This window comes from Schistocerca cancellata, chromosome 1 (assembly GCF_023864275.1).
Source record: "Schistocerca cancellata isolate TAMUIC-IGC-003103 chromosome 1, iqSchCanc2.1, whole genome shotgun sequence".
Lineage (NCBI taxonomy): Eukaryota > Metazoa > Arthropoda > Insecta > Orthoptera > Acrididae > Schistocerca > Schistocerca cancellata.
Genome location: NC_064626.1, coordinates 830,773,826 through 830,785,456, shown reverse-complemented (window position 1 = coordinate 830,785,456; position 11,631 = coordinate 830,773,826).

The following is an 11,631-nucleotide window of genomic DNA, read 5'->3' as shown; positions in this document are numbered from 1 at the left end:
TTTGCGCTCTCTGTAGATTAGTTCAGACGTTCTTTGCACAACAGTTTTTAGCATGGATAGGGACTACAATTGCTGTGTTCGGATGCAGGCTGAGTTGGCATCCCTTCGCTCCCAGCTTCAAGCAGTGTTGGCTTCGGTCACACAGCTTGAGGCTGTTGCCAATGGGCATCACTGTAGGGGTCCGGATGGGGGTTTGTCGGGGACGGCCAGCTCGTCCCACGCATCCCCCGATCGAACTACGACTGTGGTTGCCCGGGATACTGTCCGCATTGAGCCTGATCCCTCACCTGTGGTAGAGTGGGAGGTCGTCTCAAGGTGTGGCAGGGGGCGAAAGATATTCCGGAGGGCTGAACGGAAGGCCTCTCCACTACACGCAACAAGCGGCTACACGGGTAGCAGGGGTTGTGTGGCGTGGGCTGGGCGGTTTTTTTAGGATAGATGGAGTTGGGCAAGTACAGAAAGGGCAACAGCCTCAACGGGTGCGGGGCAAAGTCACGACATGCCGGGACCAAGCAGCAGTCGGTATTGTAATTGTAAACTGTCGAAGCTGCGTTGGTAAAGTACCGGAACTTCAAGCGCTGATAGAAAGCACCGGAGCTGAAATCGTTATAGGTACAGAAAGCTGGCTGAAGCCAGAGATAAATTCTGCCGAAATTTTTACAAAGGTACAGACGGTGTTTAGAAAGAATAGATTGCATGCAACCGGTGGTGGAGTGTTCGTCGCTGTTAGTAGTAGTTTATCCTGTAGTGAAGTAGAAATGGATAGTTCCTGTGAATTATTATGGGTGGAGGTTACACTCAACAACCGAGCTAGGTTAATAATTGGCTCCTTTTACCGACCTCCCGACTCAGCAGCATTAGTGGCAGAACAACTGAGAGAAAATTTGGAATACATTTCACATAAATTTTCTCAGCATGTTATAGTCTTAGGTGGAGATTTCAATTTACCAGATATAGACTGGGGCACTCAGATGTTTAGGACGGGTGGTAGGGACAGAGCATCGAGTGACATTATACTGAATGCACTATCCGAAAATTACCTCGAGCAATTAAACAGAGAACCGACTCGTGGAGATAACATCTTGGACCTACTGATAACAAACAGACTCGAACTTTTCGACTCTGTAAGTGCAGAACAGGGAATCAGTGATCATAAGGCCGTTGCAGCATCCCTGAATATGGAAGTTAATAGGAATATAATAAAAAGGGAGGAAGGTTTATCTGTTTAGCAAGAGTAATAGAAGGCAGATTTCAGACTACCTAACAGATCAAAACGAAAATTTCTGTTCCGACACTGACAATGTTAAGTGTTTATGGAAAAAGTTCAAGGCAATCGTAAAATGCGTTTTAGACAGGTACGTGCCGAGTAAAACTGTGAGGGACGGGAAAAACCCACCATGGTACAACAACAAAGTTAGGAAACTACTGCGAAAGTAAAGAGAGCTTCACTTCAAGTTTAAACGCAGCCAAAACCTCTCAGACAAACAGAAGCTAAACGATGTCAAAGTTAGCGTAAAGAGGGCTATGCGTGAAGCGTTCAGTGAATTCGAAAGTAAAATTCTATGTACCGACTTGACAGAAATCCTAGGAAGTTCTGGTCTTACGTTAAATCAGTAAAGTGGCTCGAAACAGCATATCCACACACTCCGGGATGATGAAGGCATTGAAACAGAGGATGACACGCGTAAAGCTGAAATACTAAACACCTTTTTCCAAAGCTGTTTCACAGAGGAAGACCGCACTGCAGTTCCTTCTCTAAATCCTCGCACAAACGAAAAAATGGCTGACATCGAAAGAAGTGTCCAAGGAATAGAAAAGCAACTGGAATCACTCAACAGAGGAAAGTCCACTGGACCTGACGGGATACCAATTCGATTCTACACAGAGTACGCGAAAGAACTTGTCCCCCTTCTAACAGCCGTGTACCGCAAGTCTCTAGAGGAACGGAAGGTTCCAAATGATTCGAAAAGAGCACAGGTAGTCCCAGTCTTCAAGAAGGATCGTCGAACAGATGCGCAAAACTATGGACCTATATCTCTGACGTCGATCTGTTGTAGAATTTTAGAACATGTTTTTTGCTCGAGTATCATATCGTTTTCGGAAACCCTGTACGAATCAACATGGATTCCGGAAACAGCGATCGTGTGAGACCCAACTCGCTTTATTTGTTCATGACACCCAGAAAATATTAGATACAGGCTCCCAGGTAGATGCTATTTTTCTTGACTTCCGGAAGGCGTTCGATACAGTTCCGCACTGTCGCCTGATAAACAAAGTAAGAGCCTACGGAATATCAGACCAGTTGTGTGGCTGGATTGAAGATTTTTTAGCAAACAGAACACAGCATGTTGTTATCAAGGGAGAGACGTCTACAGACGTTAAAGTAACCTCTGGCGTGCCACAGGGCAGTGTTATGAGACCATTGCTTTTCATAATATATATAAATAACCTAGTAGATAGTGTCGGAAGTTCCATGCTACTTTTCGCAGATGATGCTGTAGTATACAGAGAAGTTGCAGCAGTAGAAAATTGTAGCGAAATGCAGGAAGATCTGCAGCGGATAGGCACTTGGTGCAGGGAGTGGCAACTGACCCTCAACATAGACAAATGTAATGTATTTCGAATACATAGAAAGAAGGATCCTTTATTGTTTGATTATATGATAGCGGAACAAACACTGGTAGCTGTTACTTCTGTAAAATATCTGGGAGTATGCGTGCGGAACGATTTGAAGTGGAATGATCATATCAAATTAATTGTTGGTAAGGCGGGTACCAGGTTGAGATTCATTGGGAGAGTCCTTAGAAAATGTAGTCCATCAACAAAGGAGGTGGCTTACAAAACACTCGTTCGACCTATACTTGAGTATTGCTCATCAGTGTGGGATCCGTACCAGATCGGGTTGACGGAGGAGATAGAGAAGATCCAAAGAAGAGCGGCGAGTTTCGTCACAGGGTTATTTGGTAACCGTGATAGCGTTACGGAGATGTTTAACAAACTCAAGTGGCATACTCTGCAAGGGAGGCGCTCTGCATCGCGGTGTAGCTTGCTCGCCAGGTTTCGAGGGGGTGCGTTTCTGGATGAGGAATCGAATATATTGCTTCCCCCTACTTATACCTCCCGAGGTGATCACGAATGTAAAATTAGAGAGATTAGAGCGCGCATGGAGGCTTTCAGACAGTCGTTCTTCCCGCGAACCATACGCGACTGGAACAGGAAAGGGAGATAATGACAGTGGCACGTAAAGTGCCCTCCGCCACACACCGTTGGGTGGCTTGCGGAGTATAAATGTAGATGTAGATGTAGATGTAGATGTAGAGTCTCGGTCCAGCACACAGTTTTAATCGGCCAGGAGTTTTTATAACATAAATGGTTTACATCAGACGACTGAAAATTATTAAAGCTTTTATTGAAAAACAACGGAACTAGCTTCTTCTATGCTCACTGACAACAGTGACGGTGTATATTACAACTAGTCTGGCCACTTCTCGGCAGGCAAAAAATATGCAATGGCCACTTTCCCATCTTGGCCACTTTATCCCACTTTTCCCCATATGCATAACAGCGGTGAATGTTTCCTGTTTCCTCAATATAATCTCGTTCCTCACTATTTGATTAAACATGGTCGTATTACACTATGCCCTCCGCTCCCCCACCCCCCTCCCCGACTCCTGCAGTTACTGGCAAGAGAGAGGGTATGTTGAATCCGAACAAACGGAACAATATGGCATTTTTCCCCTCACATATAGGCCGTAGTTAGAGACTAAAGTAATTTTAACTATATATAAGAAGCCGGCAAAAGAAAAAAAGAAAGCAAAAGAAAAGAAAACACTGATCATCTTGCAATTACAAGTGTAATATATGCGCCAATGGCTGAATACAAAACACATCCTACGTCATGACGCTCAATACAAAGTCGTCTATGATCCATGTTCTGTGTCCGTCCGTCCCCCCCCCCCCCCCCCGTCACCCACAACCCTCAAAAATGTTGTTAAGCCACGCACCTTTGCTGGTACTTAAGCTACAGCTGATCTTTGAATCACGGTTAGTAGAGGTCGTCGTAACGAATCGAAAAATTTACCTACATTCAATGAACAGCGGACGCCATGGAATGAGAAAATTAGGACCTCCCGTGGCTCTGACTCATTGGTACCCAGTCTGGGGACGATTGCTCTCCGGGGGTTAAATGACATTTGCTGTTTTTTAGCCGTAACTCTAAAATACTCAATAATCAATCTTATCAATACATCATTTTCATTTGATAATCATCAAAACATCCGCTACTGAATAAAGCGCTACCCAGTCTCTAGTGATTTTCATGGATGTTGGCGCTGCTGCTTTCTAATGTGAGCTACCTACCGTTCATTAGGTAACAATCACGGTCGTTTCTTTTCTACTAGAAACCACGAAGAACTTTCTTGTTCCATCTGGGTGTAAGTCCGATCACCTCCGTTTCATTTTCATAACAGACATAGTTAAGTCTTACGCTCCTGCGTGTTGCTGATCATTTTGATCATTCTCTTACTTGTCCAGGTAATTTTCATCATGCACCTCCCTATTTCTTGATAAGCGACCTACAGCTTCCGCATTAAATGTCGTAAATAAAAACGGGTAATACACACTGATTATAAAATTGGTAGCTCCGTTTTGAAATCTTTATTTACTATACTCTGGGTCACAGTTACTCTTCTGCTTATTTTTGTTGGTGTCTATCCTGTCATATTAGTCAGCAACTGTGATAGGTGATAAAGTCTATTAGCAAGTATTTTCCTGATTTGGAAAATTATCAAGTAAATGCCTGGGTTCCAAAACCAATTCATCGGTCTCCTCGAAGTCAGTGTACTGGAAACAGATTTTGTTAAAAGAGAATTACCAGCGTTTCGGTTGCGAGTACACACTGTTATGAGGAAAGCCATTGAGTGAAAGAAGATTTCATCCACCTAATTAATGAGAGTAAAGTCGAGGAACCGACTGATTTTGGATGCATGACTCGATGTGCGTAGGCTTACAAAAATAGTTAGCAGCAGCCAGTAGGAAATTTCCCGAACACTTAAGTTTTACTTCATTCCTTAGTTTTATTCAACTTTTATCACTCTGAAAGGAAGTTGACGTACCTGTTACTAAGACAAAGTTTAATTATAATCAGAATGTTGTTGGGCGTATTTCCTGACCTCGTTCTGGGGTAATTTTCTCAGGATTACTCCGGTATCTGAACTGTCTCTAAAGCACAGGTGGACCCCGCCTTGCCGATGCTCGCAACCGAATAATCTATTTCCCTGCACACTCCTCGCTTTGGGTATCACAGAGCCATCGTGTTGCCCTCTCCGAATTGGCGCGGTCTGGCAAATGGGCGATCACATTGACGAAGTTGCGTCAGAGGTACAACATTTCTCCTTCAAGAGGAACAAGTTTTGTGTTCTTCCGTTCTGTATACGTTGACGTGATAGAAGAATAAAAGACATCAGTAGTATCTGACATAGTGGATGGACGATTACTTCAACGAAACAGTTGAACTGGTTTCAAAGACTCATATGAAACTGCGGGAGAAGTTCCAGAAACTGCAGAGCTGAGCATGGTATTATTGAATACCGGTGGATCTTTCACTGATGGAAAATCTTAAATGAAGTAATAAAATGCAGAGGGAGGTCAAAAGTAAGTAGACTGATCAAATGGAAACTGAGGAGGTATAAACAAGTTGTGTCAGAATAGAAGGTTATGGAGGACCTTTATTAAAGAAAGCCATTCGTGAATAATTAACTCAATATGCAGCATTTCATATCGTATGTCTATCGCGTTTTATCTAGTAGGGGTGAGTCCACCTAGGAACACATTAAGTTTCCTGATAGATGTTTCAGTCTAGTGACCAGTTTTAGTATCACATGAACGAATAAGCAACAGAGACCAGCATAAGCATTTTACAGCATTTTCTATTGTTTTGTTTTTGAGAGACACGAGGCTGTGTTTCTGCAGCACTTGTAAACATACTGAACTCTTCAGTGCTGTATGCTGTATTAAAACTATTTGGAAGATTTTCGGTGTGATTTTAGATCTAAATATAAGGTGTGGGTGGTTAACCTTACTTCTTCGGTCGTATTCCATCTTGTACCTTGAAACAGAAGGTATTTTGTCATGAAACATGTGATGTTTGCAAAAGCCCCGAGTTTCTTTAATCTTATAGCTGTTTTACCTGCCTTGAAAATTTGCATTAGTTTCCAAAACTTTCTATTTCAAAATGTATTATATTTGTAACAGATTTTTGATAATAATCCTACTTAATTTTGATGTCACTGATTGTTGATGTGTTGTAGAATAATAATGTAAAAGAATAATAATTACAGTATTGATAACGTTTTCTCAATTGCCAAGCTTTTCAGTATCAAAGCCATGTTGTACCTAGGAATATTTTTTCACGTTTAGAAAAACCTTAGTTTTCCAGAGTAATTCTTGTAATTTCGGAAGAAGACTGCAGCACTTATAAAGTGTATTCCATCATTTTAAAATGGAATAGCAAAACGTATTCAAGTTCTTTTACAGGGCTGGCTGGAGGTGAAAATCTGAAAAGTGTTCCAAGTTATAACTCTCCTTTCTAATATAATAATTGAAGTAATTTATTAAATTCACGTGTATATAATCGAGGTACTTAAACACAAGTACTATGGTAATTTGACTTAAAACTATAATGTCACGAAAAGCAAAAAAAAAGGGAAGTGACCTCTGAGCTGCTTACGAATTAGACCACTAATGTTCTATCGCGACGAATTTAAGGAGACTTTTAAAATCACTAAAGAGTTTAATGTAGAAACAGTCCAAATTACATTTTATTAAGCGTTGTAATATCCACGCCTATATTTCACTCAGAATAATTTTCACGACAGAATTGTGTGTGGAATTCGATCGAACGTTATCGTGTTATCAGTCAACAGGACTTCATCGACGCTAAAAAATAATAATAAATAATTATTATTTGTGTAATAATTTAATTTTCTGTGTCAATAATATCTCAGACAATGTTCATGGGAAATCATCTTTGTTATCTGTGACAATTGTAGATCAAGGACACTTCTTCTTAGAATCTTTGAACTGACTGGACCCGATTGATGTAACATTGAGGTCTGTAAGGAACTGTAATGTGCTGTTAATTAATATTTGCAAAACAGAATTTCTTTGGATGTGAAATGATTTTTATTTATTTCAAAGTCTAATCCATTGTAATTCTCATCTTATATAATGTTAATTTATAGGTTTAGCTACTAAGGAGCGCAGCCATTAGCGTTAGTGATTTACAGCACAGTTTATTAGTAAATTGTAGAAAAGTAATAAGCAATTTTCACTGATAATGTTTTCAAATGTTAATGCATAATGAGGCTAAAACGGAATGATTTAATATATATTATTGGTTTGTGGTAAAATAGGATCTGAAGCGACAATCTATAAGTGATTGTCTCATGTCAGCCACCATCTTAGTAAAATATTGCAGCGGCAGTTTTGAATAGAGATTGTATCAGACACAAATGTTGTTGGTTATAAATAACTACTATAATAATTGTGAATTAGTGGCCCAGAACCTACTTTGAAAAGACAAATTCAACTTTAAAAAAATGGCTCTGAGCACTATGGGACTCAACTGCTGAGGTCATTAGTCCCCTAGAACTTAGAACTAGTTAAACCTAACTAACCTAAGGACATCACAAACGTCCATGCCCGAGGCAGGATTCGAACCTGCGACCGTAGCGGTCTTGCGGTTCCAGACTGCAGCGCCTTTAACCGCACGGCCACTTCGGCCGGCCAAATTCAACTTAGATTGAATCTTTAAATACAGTGCAGATAGCACGTTACGTTACATAATTTCTTATCTGCTGATGTATGAAGCCTGAATATTTCGCACTACTTTCATGAAATATTTTAACAGGAAAAATACGTCAGTGTTGTGTGCGAGTAGTATTCTGTGACAAACTGTTCATTTTGCTAAAGAGAAGTGCTTCCACCTCATATAACAGTAGTATTAAATTTGATAAACGATCTGCAATTAAGTGCCATTTACACTAATGTGTAGACAACCTGACTACACAAATCTTAGGTGGATATTTCTTTAGCAAAGTGACGATTATTAACCGGGAAAAGCAATGTTGAGATCAAACGAGTTGTTACGTTGATAATAGGTAACTGGTTTTATTGGCGATCTTGCTAAAATAGCACAACACATAATCAAGCCACGAATACCCCAGCACGCCACAGCGTTATGCTTGATTTCGACGGAATTAGGTCATCCGCTAATGAGTATTTATTGAATGTAATGCACGACTGACCGAAATAATATACCATACCTACGTGGCACGTTCATTCTCAGTATTCATAAACAGAGGCTGTTTGGAATCTTTAAAATTCTGGAATACATCGACGATAAACAGTATCAGCTTCATTAGGTAGCAGGACTTATCGTTCCTTTTAAAATAACCTTGTGACATTGTGATACGAATTAATTACCAGTTTTGCTAGTGTGTGCCACGAGTTGCGAATATTTTAGGGCATAGCGCATCCTTATTCCGTAACTGCTACAGCCCCTATTTCTGTGTGATATTTACGATTTCAGACCTCATCGGGAATATGTTTTATTGCTGCAGTATCACAGAGAGTATTTCCTCAGGAATACTACGGTCGTATTTAGTCAGTCTACGCTTCACTCTCGTGTCTTGGATTAATCACAACAGTAAAAGGAGAAGTGTTTGAGAGTAATCAAGACCAAACCGTGTCAATCCCAAACTGGCAGACGGACAAACTTCTCATATATGTGCTCCATAGATCGCAGTGAAGTTCATGAATAAGTGTTGTCTCCCGAACTGTCAACAGTTAATGCCCAATGAGCCATCATCATTTGTGCGTTCTTCACTGAGTACAAACACCTTGTGAAATGATAGGATTGAGAAGATTACAGATTTAATCTCACTAAGTTAGTTCACTAGAAAAAAGAATTTCCAACGAAAGACACAGATCCATATCACATTCCCTGTGTAACGCGTAGTTCGGATACTAGTTTCTGTTATAATAAGAAAAACGCTACTGTGCCTTTACGCTACAAAGTGCAAACAGAGCCATACACATACCATGTGGGGCGCATCGTGTAACAAACCTAAAAGAGTAATTTATACACGAAACGTAAAAATACAGGGCATTAAACAGAAAATATCGCGCCGAGAAACAGCTCATACGTATTTCATACGATGTACTTAAAAGTAAGGAAGTACTTTGGTTTCACATACAGGAGCACACGGCATATTACACCATCGAAACAGACCACACAACGTATATGCCATAAATGGAACTTTCTTAGTTCGGTAGTTTGGTATGTTAGAAGAAACATTCGACGTGCGCGTAGTTTCCTGTGGTATAAATTCCGCCGTCTTGTGCGACAAGTGCCGGACATAGGTGCATCAGGATGTCGCTGTTAACTCGTGGACAGCAGTCAGTACTCCTGTCCAATTCTCTAGATTCTCCTGCTCGGCGAATCTGCACTTTTACGAATTCAAATAACATTAAAATTGCAAAGAATTAGTTTCACATCAAAACGAGCGACTAGCTATTAATTTTAGCTGATGCTAATATTTTCTTAAAAACCATTAATACAGTTCTGGAATCCATACCAAGATGCTCCATATGTTGACCAATAAATTGCTCATTTATTACTGCTTCACTTTTACCAATTTTATTGTATCATAATTGTGACGCGATGTTTGACTCCACCATTCACCTCTTTCTGCCGTGTGCCAGTTTGTTCATCTACATTATCTGCTGCAGGAAATTAACACAATAATAGGCTTTACTTACTCTAAACTGTGTCTAACTATATATGTGTTCCAGGTAACACCCCTTCGAGTGTCAGTTTAACAATTCTTGGGTTCTTCATCACATTTGTGTGTGAAAGTTGACTTTTCTTTGAGACATCAACTTTCGTATAATATTAGATTTGTTATTTAAGAAACTTATTATATTTTGTTAAACATACCTTCTCTTGCCAGTTCCAGTGTGCTACTTGCGAATGTAACCTCAAAAACATTTATTTGTGATTATAATCCCACCTTCAACTTCAGAAATTCGACGACTGGAAATGTATACTTTACCTCTATAATAATGTCTCACAGATAATATTGTTGAGGATAGTTTTCTTCGTCAGTTACAGTGTACTACTAATAACTATACCTCCGAAAACTACAGATTAACAACGTTAAAGACAAGCTTCTGAAATTCGACTACTAGAAGGTATTCTGCCCATTGTTTAATCCTGATAGGTCATATCATTTTACATGTTACAAAACGAAATTCGTCTTCTAACTGACGCCATCCTTTGATTCTGTTACAGTAGACTTAGAGCCTATTCTTTAAATGCTTTTATTATTATTACTATTATTGAACTTTTCTTTCAATATACTGAGAGTTATAGTTTTTTACTCAAGAACTGGCCAAAACATCATTGTATTATGATATTATAATGAAACAGTATTGTTGTTCTTGTGCATAGTGTTGTTGAGATCTAACATACTTAATTCTTGAAATGTGTAAGTTTTAATTACAATGATACACACCCAGTTAAATTATTGTTGTAGACCTAAGATGCTAAAACCAACAATTTATAGTGTTTGAGCACATTATTAACTTAAAATTCTTTATTGTTTCAAAAGGTAGCAAAATATGCGTACGAAAGAAGGAAGCCATTAGGTTTGTAGGAGTCCCACCTTTTGCTCTTATCGTTAGCGTTTCGAGAACCCTTTTTCTACAAGAGAGACTGCGATGTAGGCAGCCGCGAGAGACAGTCTTGAGATAGGAATAACGGGTGGCCTTGTCGCATTCCGTTTTGGTGACACAGTTCACACGGAATAAAACTTGACCGCAGGCAGACTGAGCAACGCACAAATAATTAGACACCAGTGAGCGAACAGTCGTGTTTCATAGTGTGTTCCACAAAATTTCACTCTTTATGTTAACGTCTGCACAAAATATTGGAGGAAGATATTTATGAATATTTCTGTATTAAAAAGTCGCCCCTGGTAATTATTAGCCATGACTCGTATTATCGGTCTGTAACAGTTGCGCAGTTTTGCTTCAGGCACGTCGAATCTGTTCAGCCTTGGTGATGCCATTGTCCGAGTGTTTTAAGCAGACACATGAAGAATTTTCAGAAAGGTTTTTTGCCGCCAAATTGTCAAATGCTCTGCAATTAATGAGCCAAGCTACAATTTCTTTTTATAGTCATTACTGTAAAACAGAGTATTACTTTTTGATTTCAGAGTCTTCATCAGTTTTCTTAAATCTTAGTTTCAAATGTAACGGCGATAGTTGTAACGGCAGAGGCAGTAGCTGAAGTGTTTCTAAACGTTAGAAGTAACGTTACGTAGTTTTGATGCGTCGCTTTGCTACATCATTTGAGTGAATCTGATTAGCGTAAATAGAACTTCAAATTAAATGACAAGTATTGCCTTTAACTGAATTGTGGAAAATCTGAAAATACTGAAAGGGAGTCAATAAATATCTTGTCACTTCAGTTCTGGTTCTAAACTGTAAGTTTTAACTTTATAAATACAACTTGAATAACTGTTCCAAACTGAACACACTTAACGTTCAAAATTCGTTCCTTCAGAA